Below are 12,483 nucleotides of genomic sequence, written 5' to 3'. Positions count from 1 at the left end.
ATTCGAACTGATGTAACATCCAAATATTTCATCAATTAAAATTTTATTTGGTTAACCGATGAAAATAAGTACCACTTATGACACATCGTTGAAAACATCTCAGAGGACTTATTACTGCAGTTAAGAAAAAGTCCAAAATTCAGATATGTTTGGATTTTGGGCTTTTTTAGACAGTTTTGATTCAGTCGATTGCAATCAAAAGGGAAGGTGCACGACTAGATGTTACAATAGTCTTAAATCTAAAATTTCAACATCCTACAGCTAATCGTTTTTGAGTTATGCGAGATACATACATATGAACGTACAGATGTCAAGCCGAACTAGTCAAAATGGATTCATGGGTGGTCAAAATGGATATTTCCGTTTAAATCTGAAAACCAAAATTTTTCGCGATCGCAATACTTTCTTTAGTTCGTACAAGGAAGTAAAAATGTATAAATAAATTACCTAAAACTTCTTTAACAAAATTTAATGCCGTTGTATATATCGAGAGATATCGATCATTGTCTATGTCAATATCGTTTCCTCAGACATTTAAGCGTGATTAAATATTATGTTATTAAATATTACGAAACTAATAACATGTAAACAATCCCGGGACAAATAATAATAAATTGTGATATTTTCAGCGAAATCGGTTTAATAGTTTTGAGTTATTGGGGCACATGCAAAACGATGTTTGTCTTTTATTTATGTAGATATAAATGTATATACTTATAGTAAATAATTACACTTATATATACTTATAAATATATAGATATACTTTGGTGGTTTCTGCGAGTTTGTTACTTTTTCACTCAAAAATTACTTAACCGATAGAGCTAACATTTTTCATGAATATATATTTATGCCTGGAAAGAACATAGGACAATTACCGTTAAGAAATGTGAAATGTTTCACCGTTTCAAGATGATTGTTTTATTGGCTTGCTGTGAAAACCCGATTATGTTCCTTAAGATATTCAACTTTACTATGGAAAAACCGTTCATCAAATCGAATTCTAAGACCACTTGCAGCGTTTGAAACTAAATTTTCTACAAAAAAGATTTCTTAGGTTTTTTTTTTTACATCTCTTCGGTTATAGAAAAAAGAACCTTTAAAAGTTCCACAGTGTACGCCGTACATTCTTTTAGACTCCCCTTTCACTTTCAGACAACTGCAGTTTCCACTTAAAGTTTCTTTTTCGAGGACAGTAAATAAGTCACTAGTTGCTGGTCTCTATTTGGAGAGTCAGTGTCGATGAGCAACTGTATATGGCTTGCTCCAGGGTCTCCTGTGGGAACAATTTGTATATATATATTACAGAGAAAAGCTGTAAATATTGTATACAAGTCTTTATTTTAGATTATGTTCACAAACTGTTCCAAAAAAAAAAAAAACAAGAAAAAGTAAAAGCATAACCTAGTAAACAATTCAATAGACTCAGACATTTTAAAAGACAGAGCAACATTTAGAAAAAAACAATGCAGGAATTACAGTTTCAGGAGAAGAAAAAACTCACTTGTAGAAGAGGGAGAAAATGGACTCAAGAAAACAAAGAACACCACTCTAGAAAAATGAAAGAAGCATGAGCTAAAAAGTTGATTAAGCATGCCCTCTAAATGGACTATTCAAAAAACAAGCATAAAATAAAAAAAAATCAGTACATTCACCTGCTTGTGGTGTTTGTCAGTTAACACTAAGAACAGTGCAAATGTTTTTACCCATAAGAAGAATGGGTAACCAGCTACTCATAAGAAGGAAGGGTAACCATCACTCAAAGTTTCAAACCCTGTACTGACAGAAATGTTATTCTGAAAAAAATTACAATACACTGATAGTTTTTATAAATTGAACAGGAATTGCTTGTTATTTATCAGTATAATTTTCACAAGCATGAAGATAATGAACACGGTTGGTTTCACGGCGGTGGAACCCCCTGGTTTGATTGGAAGGACAAGCAAAGCAAGCCCTGACTGGCTAGTTCTTTATAAAAATGAAACTAAATACAAAGAAAAAGCATAAAAAGCATAGTTAAACAGATATTACTTTTATTACTACTTCAATACTTTTATTATATATTTTTTTTAACCACAGTCGATCTTCTTCTGATATATATGGCAGCAATGAAGTCTTTTACTTTTGCTTCTTCAATTTTGATTTCTAGAAGGATCAATTCCACTTCTTTGAAATTTTATGTCATTTTAAGGACTTAATGGAATCCACTTGTAAGTATTTAACATGCAGTACTCACTAGCATTCTTCATAATGATGTATTTTTGGATAGTCCATTTAAGTTTTTTCTCACTAATACTTTGAAAACCATACAGCTCTGGAATGTCGGCCTGATACTGTCCAAGACTACACTTCATTTACATTCATACATAACATCCTCATCCTCTGAAGAGGATGAATGAGTTTAAACTGAAAAAGAAAAAAGTACTTTGAAAATATGGTTTTCAAACATGGATAACCAACGTTTTAATAAATCTACTGGTTGATAATTTTAAAATTATTAGGAAAACTGTGACATTCACAAATATCAAAAAAACTTTTGAAAACCTTTCAATTACTTCAACTGTTTTCATTTTTCTGAGAATATAACCCTAAGTTTCAGTCTCAAATACAGTAGGAGTGATCTGTTACAGTATATATCTTCAATCTGCAAAGAAAATGTTTTGACAGCCAAGATAAAAAAGATATGATAATAATATCTTTATTTTGACTGCCAGCAGCATCTGAATATAAAACTATCATCTTCATGTCATATTTTATCATCAATTATTTTAGAGATAAAATCATGAATACACAGCATTTAAATGCTTTTTGCCTTCTGTTTTCAGATACCAATAGTATAAATATTACTATCATTATCGCAGTGCACAGTAAAAAATATAAGCAAAAAACACGATTGTAAAACTGACAATTCACATTTACCTCTGGCATCGTCTTCGTTCTGCGCAAAACCAAACTTCATAACTGGTACTGTAAAATCATTTATAAACATATTATTTTTTATTTCCTTTCACTCTAAAAACTTCTATTTATGCATATCATAATCATATCTACATCAATTATTTTTATCATTCTGCAAAAGTTAATTGGCATTTATGATAAAAATCACAAATATCACTAAATACGGAATGTGTACTACATTAATATTTTCTGATAAGCTAAAAGTGTTAAAGTTTAACTAGTTTTTTTTTAATATTAAATAAAAAAATGTTGGATTTTATATATGCTTTGTAGGTAACAAATTTTCTTTAAATAAAGTTCTCTTTTTCTGAAATACCTTTGAAGAAAATTTAAATTGTTTTTTTTTGTAGTATCCCTTCACCCTCGAACGAATTTTGAAAAAAATTAATATCATTAATGCTATGTATGTATATTTGAGCCCAATTTGAAGAAAATCGGTTCAGTCAATCCTGAGATATAAGACCAAAACCAGTGTGATTCATCATTCATCCATCATCATACGTTCGTTTGTATTTTTGGTCTATGTAGATCAACTATCTGGACTCTAAAAAGATCTGTACGAAAAACGGTTAACCCATTTTTGACTTGATCTCCATATTTTCCCTTTTAATATTCTATTCTAGCTATATTTTCCAGGAAAGTAATATATATATATATATATATATATATATATATATATATATATATATGTATTTTTTTTTAAATTCAAATTCATCAACATTAGGTGGTTAAGTTGTTATTTTTTGAATAAGTACATATTTCTCCTACCAGGTTTCCAGCTAGTGCCAAGTCTGGGTACGTGTGTATAGGCAAACTCAATTACTGCTACCAGCTTGCCAGGCCTGACACAGCTGCAGATATAGTACGGTGTAAATGTTAATGTACTGGTAAACATGTAATCTGGTACAGACTAAGATATAGAAAGAGAATTTTAAAAGGAATTAATAGAAACTATCTAAATAAATATATATTGTTTGTACATGATAGACAACAGAAAGGAACTCTTATATGGTACAGAAAGGAGCTTTTTTGATGATAATTTCTATTATTTAATGAGATAAACACTTCCAATGGTTTGTAAAAAAATTATTTTTCAAATGTGGAGATTATTACTTACAAGGTTTTGCAGGGAATTTCTTAAAGTTTGTATCAGTCGTGTATGCATTGTGAGTCACACAAAAGATTTTGACATTTAAAATACGTCAAAGCATTACATTAGGTCAACATAGCAACAATGTTTGTGGTACATTGTTTTAAATCACCTACAGCAACAGAACAGGGAGTACAAAAACTGTCTTATAAAACCCCACTTAAAGTTGTCAGAAGGCGTTAAATCTAGACTTCTTGATGGCCAAAGTTTAAACAGCATGTATTTTTAAAATTTTATATATCTATAATTTAATGTTTATGTAACCGAAAAATGAGTGAAATCTGTGAAAATATTTAATTAAATATTTTCTGATGATGATGATAACTGTCGAAACTTGTTGAAGAATTATGGTTGAAAAAAAAAAATAATGTCAGTAACATTTAATGTAAATTATTTAATATGTGAATGCAATAAATTCAAATATATATATATATATATATATATATATATATATATATATATACACGATTTCACGTATGCATGTACACGAAATTACCATAGGTCAGTAATTGTTGCGTATTGACTCTTAGTGTAATATAAATCGATTGAAATGCCAACAATAATCTATTGTTTCAATTCTTGGCATATACTGTTAACTTGAATTTGTTTGGTCATCTCTAAAACTTCGCAATAATTAAATAATACTAAACTTGGCCTATTTTATAGGTTTAACATTGTTTAATACTACTTTCAATATATTGTAAAATTAATCAGCCGTTATTTATTTATTTTATTAGAAATTATTTATTACCTATTACATTTATAAACACTCTTATAATAAACAAAAAAGGTTTGTTTTTTTTTTAAAGCGACGTATTTGTTTAGAGTTTATATAAATATTTTGGTATTTTTTTTATAAAAAAATACAAACCATGAAAATAGATTAATCAAGCCGTGGGATAGTAAATCTGTTCATAGAAACATGTTGTTTTATTATAAGCAAGAAGGTTTTGTTCGTAACGCACTTGAAAAAAGATGAAGCGAAACTGATTAAGGTATTATTATACAAATTTTGTTATTTCTCGAGGTCAATATTCTTATTTTTTTTTCATTCATTGTGGACAACATAAGCTTATTTTTTTAAGCATATCAACGATTTTAATGTTATTTATAACGTATTATTTGATGTCAAATCTACCAACATATGTATAAAATTCCGTAAGGACTATAGTTTTTAACTAGAATTTGAACACGTTATAGAAAAGTGGAAACGGCTCATGGCAATGATTTGTCAATTCGTAAAAAATGTAGTAAAGTTGTTTTTATAGTTAATCACAAAAGTTGAGGTTATGCGATTTTGGTTTTTGAAAGAGAGAAGCGATTGTATTTTTAATTCAATTTTTTGCAGTTCATCTGTTTTTGTGTTTATGAAACGCTTATTCCCAATCAAATTTTCCAGTTCTTTTGAAATTTAACTGTAACATTCTATGCCATTAGGTAGAATGACGTAGATGCAACAATTTTTTATCAAATCTTGTGCTTAAAAATTAAAGCTAATTTCTTTGATAAAGAAGTGCTGTTGAAGGAAGTTTCATTTACATTAATTACTTGCAAGAATTTGCAAGTAGATGTTTCATAATTGATGATTTTTGGCGACAGTTAGGAGTTTTAGCATTCATTAAATGTTATTTTTCTACTTCTTTTTTATTTCACTCCAGTTGGGGTATGTTCGATTAACCACTTTTATGTGTTCTGTGCACTTCTTTTAGCTCAGTATTGTTTCATTCTTTTCGATCTTACTTTCCTTTCTTTGGAGAATTGAATTTACGTTTGGTTTTCACTTAAAAACTTGTTTTCTTGTCCTTGGTGATTGTTTTGGCGGTTTTGTCCAGGAGCATGCTTTCTGTGATCTGGAGTGCTATTAGATATTTTTCTGTTTTTTAGAACCAATCTGGTTTGGTTTTTTGTTGTGGAAATAATCAAAGATTTGTTTGGTCAGTCTGTTTGCGCTAATTTGAGAATATGTGTAGAAATCGATTCTTCTTTTTTAATTGTCTGAGAATTTTTCTGTTTTTTAGTATAGGGTTGGTTTTTGATGTAGATTAGTTTTGGAATTTGGGGCCTAGGATTTTTCTTAAGATTTTCCTTTCTTTGATCTCTATTTCGATTGAACTGGTAGTTGATGATAGATAATGTTTCAGCTGTATACAGGGCTGCTGGTTTGATTACCATGTGGTAGTGTTGTATCTTTCCATTCCAGATAGAGATATTTTGTTGTAGGTAATTTTGGTGAGTTGAAAGGCTAGTTCGAATTTGTTTCTAATGGCTTCCATTGCCTTTTTCTCTTATTCCAGCTGATCCATTCTCTGAAATATTTAAATTCTTTGACTATTTTTATCTTTTGCTCTCCAATTTTAAGAGCTCTTAGTGGGTTTTTGATGTTTGTCATTATTTTTATCTTTTTGAAGGAGATTTTGAAACGTAATTTTGCTACTTGTTTTTCAAATTCTATAGCCTGTTCTTTGGCTTCATCCCATGTCTTAGCTAGTAGGGATATGTTGCCTGCAAAGGCTAAAGAATTGGTTTTGACACCTTTGTTTTTTTTTTTTTTGTAACAGACTGACTAAATTACACAAGAGTAAAGAGTTAATCTGAATGGAGAAGTACTCATAGATTAAAATAAGTGTAATTGTTACGATACAAAAGAAAAAAATGAGTAGGTAAATATGAAAACTACTGCACTATCAGTCCAACTTCTCAGTCACTGAAAAGACTGACTAGAGCAGTGAGTCTAAAAAGTACACCTTTTTAGTACGCTATGTAAAAGAAGGTGTAATTTTTTAAACATAAAAAAAGAAACTTGGAAACAGACTACATCTTTGTCTCATTCCTTTCTAAATCAGAGCTTGAGTTTCTTCCTCTAAAACTTTTTTAACTTCCAGGACCATCATTAGGTATTTCTTCAGAGAATGAGATGAATGATTTGTAGGGCGTGAAAATGCCATGCCTGACCAGGATTCAAACCTGGGACTTACAGATGAAAGCCTAGACGATACCACTTGTGCCACAAGGCCAGCACCTCAAAGATATCTTCTATGTAACTTGTCAAACTATTTCATATATAACATGATTCTGTCACAGATTCTTTATCTTATATACTGTCGTAAGACCTCTTCATTCTGTATATTTCATTCTCTAGCAACCCATATAATCTTTAACTTCCTTTTATATTATACTTCTAAGTTTTTTTTTACTTCTAAGTATTTTTTTGATTTTCCTATTGCTCACATATTTTTACCATATAAATATATGTTTTTTAAATGTCTGTAATTTTTAGATCTTAATTTTACTAATCTATTTTCTGTACAAAAACTTTTCTTATATCATTTACTTTTGATTGTTACATTGTACATTCTTTATAATTTTACTACCTAGCAAAAAAAAATTCTTAATTTCTGCTGAAAGAACAATGTCATTAGCAAATCTAAAAATGTTAACTTTTCTCCTGGGTTAGTTGCTACATTCTCAAATTTTTCTTTCTATTCTTATATTATTTTTCTACATATACATAAAAAAAGAATTTGTGATAAGACTACATTTTTGTCTCATTCCTTTCTAAATCAGAATTTGAATTTCTTTATCTTCTACTCTTATTAATCTTACCTATTACCTGATATCTATTAATAATAATCTTGAAAAATCACCTCCTTTTCCAGTAATTCAGTCCATTTTTTTTTTTTTTTTTTAATTTAAACATTTTGTTCTATTTTACACTATCAATTGTCTTCTCCAGATTTATAAATTCATAAAGATGGGTTCTTCTCCTTAGACCTGCCTTCTAAGAGTAGTGTGAAGGTTGGAATGTACATAACTCACATACATACTTTTTCTAAAAATATGCTAATCATGATTCCAGTAAAGTCCCTTTTAAAATTAGTCTGAAAGCCAAAGTGATCTTCTTTTTATCGAAGATCTTCTTTTTATCGAATCTTAACTGGTTATTGTCCAGTGCACTTTCTTTTGCAGATTCTATTTTCCTGTAGACTGTTCTAGTGAGTATTTTCAGTGAATTAGGTGTTAGATTGACAGATAATGCAGTAATTATCATATTTGTATGATTTATTTGCTCATTTTTCTTTCTTTTGTATGGTAACAGTTATACTTTTTTTAATCTATGGGTACTTCTTCATCCACATTAATTCTTCACATTTTTTTATATAATCTATTCAGTCTGTTAAAACTACACTATCATTTATGATTTAAAAATTAAAAGATGCTACTAATAATATTTTTAATAATTACTTTATTAAAACTGTTTTCATAATTGCCAATTGTAATAAATTTTTGTTAAGGTAACACTGTATTTATTTGTATAGATTTTTTAAATACTGTTTATTCAGATTAATGGTTACATCATTGCATTTCTAATAGAACATAAAACTGATAGTTTGTTTTATTCTATACAGTTCTTCTTTTTTTTACTGTACAGTAAACAACATTTTTTAAAAAAAATTGTTTAATCTTATTGTTACACTATGATTCTGGTAATTTTCTTTAATAACTTCTTAATTAAATTTTAACTGATTGTCTTCTGTAACTATCTGGACATTGATTCTAAAGTCATTATGTTATGAATCATATAATACCATGTATGATTATTAATACTAGTCATTACTTTATAAATGTGTTTATCTGAGGAAAGATATAGTGGAATGTGTGTTAGACTGTTAAATCACTATGTTTTGGTTATTTACCTACGAAAACAATCAATTTTCTAAAAAAAAAATTAAATAGATCAAATGTTTTTTAGAAGTCTATCGTGGATAATTTTTAAAAACAATTACTAAGTAACGTGGAATTTTTAATTTGATTTACACCTGAGAATGATTTAATAATTAGTTTTACCTCAATATATTTATTAGTATTGAACAGATAGAACTATACTAAAAAGGTTTTTAAAAAATCACAATGAAAAAATGTAAGTGTTCGTAAAAACATAAAAATCTGAAAGTAGACATACCTTGAATGTTAAAAAATGATTAATTGTAAATTATTATCAGCTTCATTAATGTGAATTAAATTTTTCCTTTTTAATATCTTAATTAGCAACTCTGTTAATGAGAGTAAGAATTTGGTATAAAATATTTTCTACACAAAATTATTGTTAATCGGCTATGTGAATCATCCATATCTTTAAATAAAATAATAATATACAAATTTTGATCAACCTAAAACTGAGGAAGACCTTGTAGTACCTGAGTGTAATGCAGATTGTACTTGTAGTACTGATGTTACTTCCTAATTGGGATTATATAGTATTTTAACACATTATATATTATTCATTGGTATTATTATAAGTTTCACATAAGTATAATCTCTAAGTAAAAAGTAATTACAGAGCAAGTTTTTATAATTTAATTGTAAAATTTAACATCAAAAAAATAACATTTTCATGTGTAATGGATACTTATAATTTATTAAAGTCTACCTTAAAAATGAATGAAATTAAAAAATATTTTTCTTTATTAATTTCTGAAAAGAGGAATTGTGATAATTGAAAACTGAACTGAGAATTAAGTGACATGTATAATTCATGAGAGTCGTATTTAGACTTATGTCAGCTCACTGAGATAATGTAATTAATTAATTGTAAAGTAATTATACTTTTAACTACAGTTAAATTTTAGTTTCTCTTGAACCTTGGCTCTCGATCATGGTGATGATGGTAACTTCATATAATAAAGTGATTTTGAACCTTTACTGTTTGAATCAAACATTAAAAAATTGTAAATTGTTTTAAAATTAAATTGTAATTTATATTGCAATAAATAATGTGAATTCTATCTCATTATATAATGATCCCAATATAATATATTCAAGATATGAATTATTTTGAAATTTAGATGTATTAAAAGTCAACATTAAAAGGATGTTGTTATTAAAGTTATTATTTTTCTTGATAAAATTTTTATACTACCTTCATCATTTGAATAGCAATGCAAGTTTATTATACAGCAAAGAATTGTATCGCTGTTCGCAAAAATGTTGCCTAGATTAAGAGCCCATTCAGTATAATGGAATTATTAGTACAATCTGTAATCTGATAGTCAGAAAAATTAGGCATTTGACAATAGTTATTATTTTAGAACCTTCTAATTTTGTGTTTAGTAAAATAAAAAATAGATTTAAGAAAGTGTTAACTGAATTTAATAATTATTTTCAACTATTTTTGATAAAATATTTCAAAATTCTTCAGTTAATAAAAAAAACCATTTATTCATTGAAAACCAGATAAATTTTTTTTTTTTCTACTTACACAAGTATCATGTCTCAGTTCAAGCATTACCATATGAACACAGCTATATTTCAGAAACTGAATTAGAAAGAGTAATCAATTTTTTATAACTATATTCAGTGATATTAAAATTCCTACTGAAACGTTGGAACAGCTCAAAATGGTGAATGGTAAAATGTCTTTGAGTATCATAGAAGATTCAAAGATAGCTGATAAGATGTGTACGATGGTCCCAGAAATGGGCAGCAAAAACAAAAATGATGTATGCAGATATAAACAAAATAAAATTTGTTATAATCTGACCGACAATTAAATATGTAGAAATAGTGCAGAATTTTTTATCAGCAGGAAAATAAACAGGTCTGTGTTTATGGCCTGTCCATGAACATGTGGTTGCGAACATCCATCACTAAAGAGTAAAGCAAGGTGCACTCATCATGAAATTTTTCTGGGCAACAAATCAATCGTTAAATTAGGTTAACCTACATATTTACCTGATTTAGCTCCCTTTGATCCAAAAATTAGAAAATTAAGTGAAAAATATTTGATATTTCTATTATCTAGTGCAATGTGATGAAAAAACTCAAAAGCATTCTTTTGAAAGAGGTCCAGGCTAGTTACCAGAAACAGAAACCCTGTTTAAACCGTGTGCTGAAGCAGAAGGGGAGTCCTTTAACAGTAAAGAGTCATTAATGTGTAAAGTACACTGGTATATTTTTTACAGATATTTCACGAGTTAAATTATGTAGCATTTTGTTAAATTATGTGTACTAAAGTATATTTCTTTGCGTGGAGGTAGTTTTTTAATTTATTAAAAAACTAAATTTATTTTAGCTAAATTTTAAAAATGTTTTCATTCCATAAATTAAATTTTCAAAATATTTGTATTGTTAACATTTGAGAAGTAAAATTCTGTGACTTCATTTATAGTGAGCATCACCAATTAAAATAAGCTAATAATGGAAGAAATTAAAATGTTTTAATTAGGTTCAATTTTTTTTTTAGTTCCTACATTTAATCTTTTAATGAATTTATTTTCCCTGAAACTGAAAATGTTGAGGATGTAAGATTAAGATAATGGTATTTATAAAGTAAACATTAATTTGCTCTAAATAAACAGAATATTTTTACATTATGTGATAATGTATATTCTAAGTACTCTCAAATTAAAAGCTTTTGTAAGATTTAAATTTGGTGAATTATAATATCAGAAGTCATATTCTATAAAAAAATTCTGTCAGATTAGAGGAAAAATTACTTGTTGAGTGTAGTAGTAAAGATTGTGATGTTGAAAACTGAACATATTAAACTTTTTAAAAATTATGATTATTAGTTAAAAAAAACAATCTAAGCAACTTGTTCAGTTTTAAAAAAAACTTTTCTGATCCCTCTTTAAATTCAAATTTTTGAAGTTGTTCAAAATTGAAGACAAGACTACCTAAAATCTGCAACTCCATTTTTTACAGATTTCAGAAAGTAGAATAAACAAATTAGCATTACTATTATTTTTATTTGTTTACTTTTTAAATACTGTTATTGTTTTAAAGTTTATTTAATTTATTTTTTATTTAAAAATAGATAAAGTATAAAAACTGTATGTTGATAAAAATAAGGTAAGTAATGCAGAACTATTGCTTCAATCATAAGCTAAGTTCTCATTAGTAGCAGAAATGTATGTTATTCCTGCACTTTCCATTCAGAAATCTTTCCAAATAGTTTTTAAATTTACTTTTTATCTTTAGGGCAAGTTAGTACTTATTTTCCATCAAAATTTCTTGTACAATGATGATTTGTACAGCAAATATGTTTAATAACACTTCAACGGTTTAGTACCATCTAGTCATAATGACAAATAAATTTAGAAGCATCTTCAAATTGACTGTGAAATGTGTTAATAATTCATTTCAAAAATCCTTTTAGAGTTTTCATTTCAATAAGTAAGTAATAAGTAAGGTAAGTTTCTGAAAGAAACTTACCAAGGGTTCGTTAGAAGAACTTCTTCTACAAAATATAAAAGAATATTCAAAATTTGTGCATTTTGTAAAAGTAATGTTAGAAGATACAAATATGTAAGAAAACGAAATTGAATTAACTTATTTATAAATTTTAAGTCTAAGTAATAAATTACCATAATTTTTGTTTA

At 27.5% G+C, this 12,483-nt stretch overlaps 1 protein-coding gene across 1 annotated transcript in view; it reads left to right on the top strand.

Annotated features, from left to right (window-relative positions):
* Positions 1–5,006: 5,006 nt before the first annotated feature.
* LOC142330983 (uncharacterized) overlaps positions 5,007–12,483 on the top strand; it is a 167,249-nt gene continuing 159,772 nt past the window's right edge. The window contains exon 1 of the mRNA XM_075376478.1: positions 5,007–5,100. The gene's annotated coding sequence lies outside the window, so the exon portion shown is untranslated. The remainder of the gene's footprint in view (positions 5,101–12,483) is intronic.

The sequence above is a fragment of the Lycorma delicatula genome, chromosome 10, assembly GCF_047948215.1.
Source record: "Lycorma delicatula isolate Av1 chromosome 10, ASM4794821v1, whole genome shotgun sequence".
NCBI classification, from domain to species: Eukaryota; Metazoa; Arthropoda; class Insecta; order Hemiptera; family Fulgoridae; genus Lycorma; species Lycorma delicatula.
Note: the sequence above shows the minus strand (reverse complement) of the source record. Positions and strands in the feature narration are given on the sequence as shown.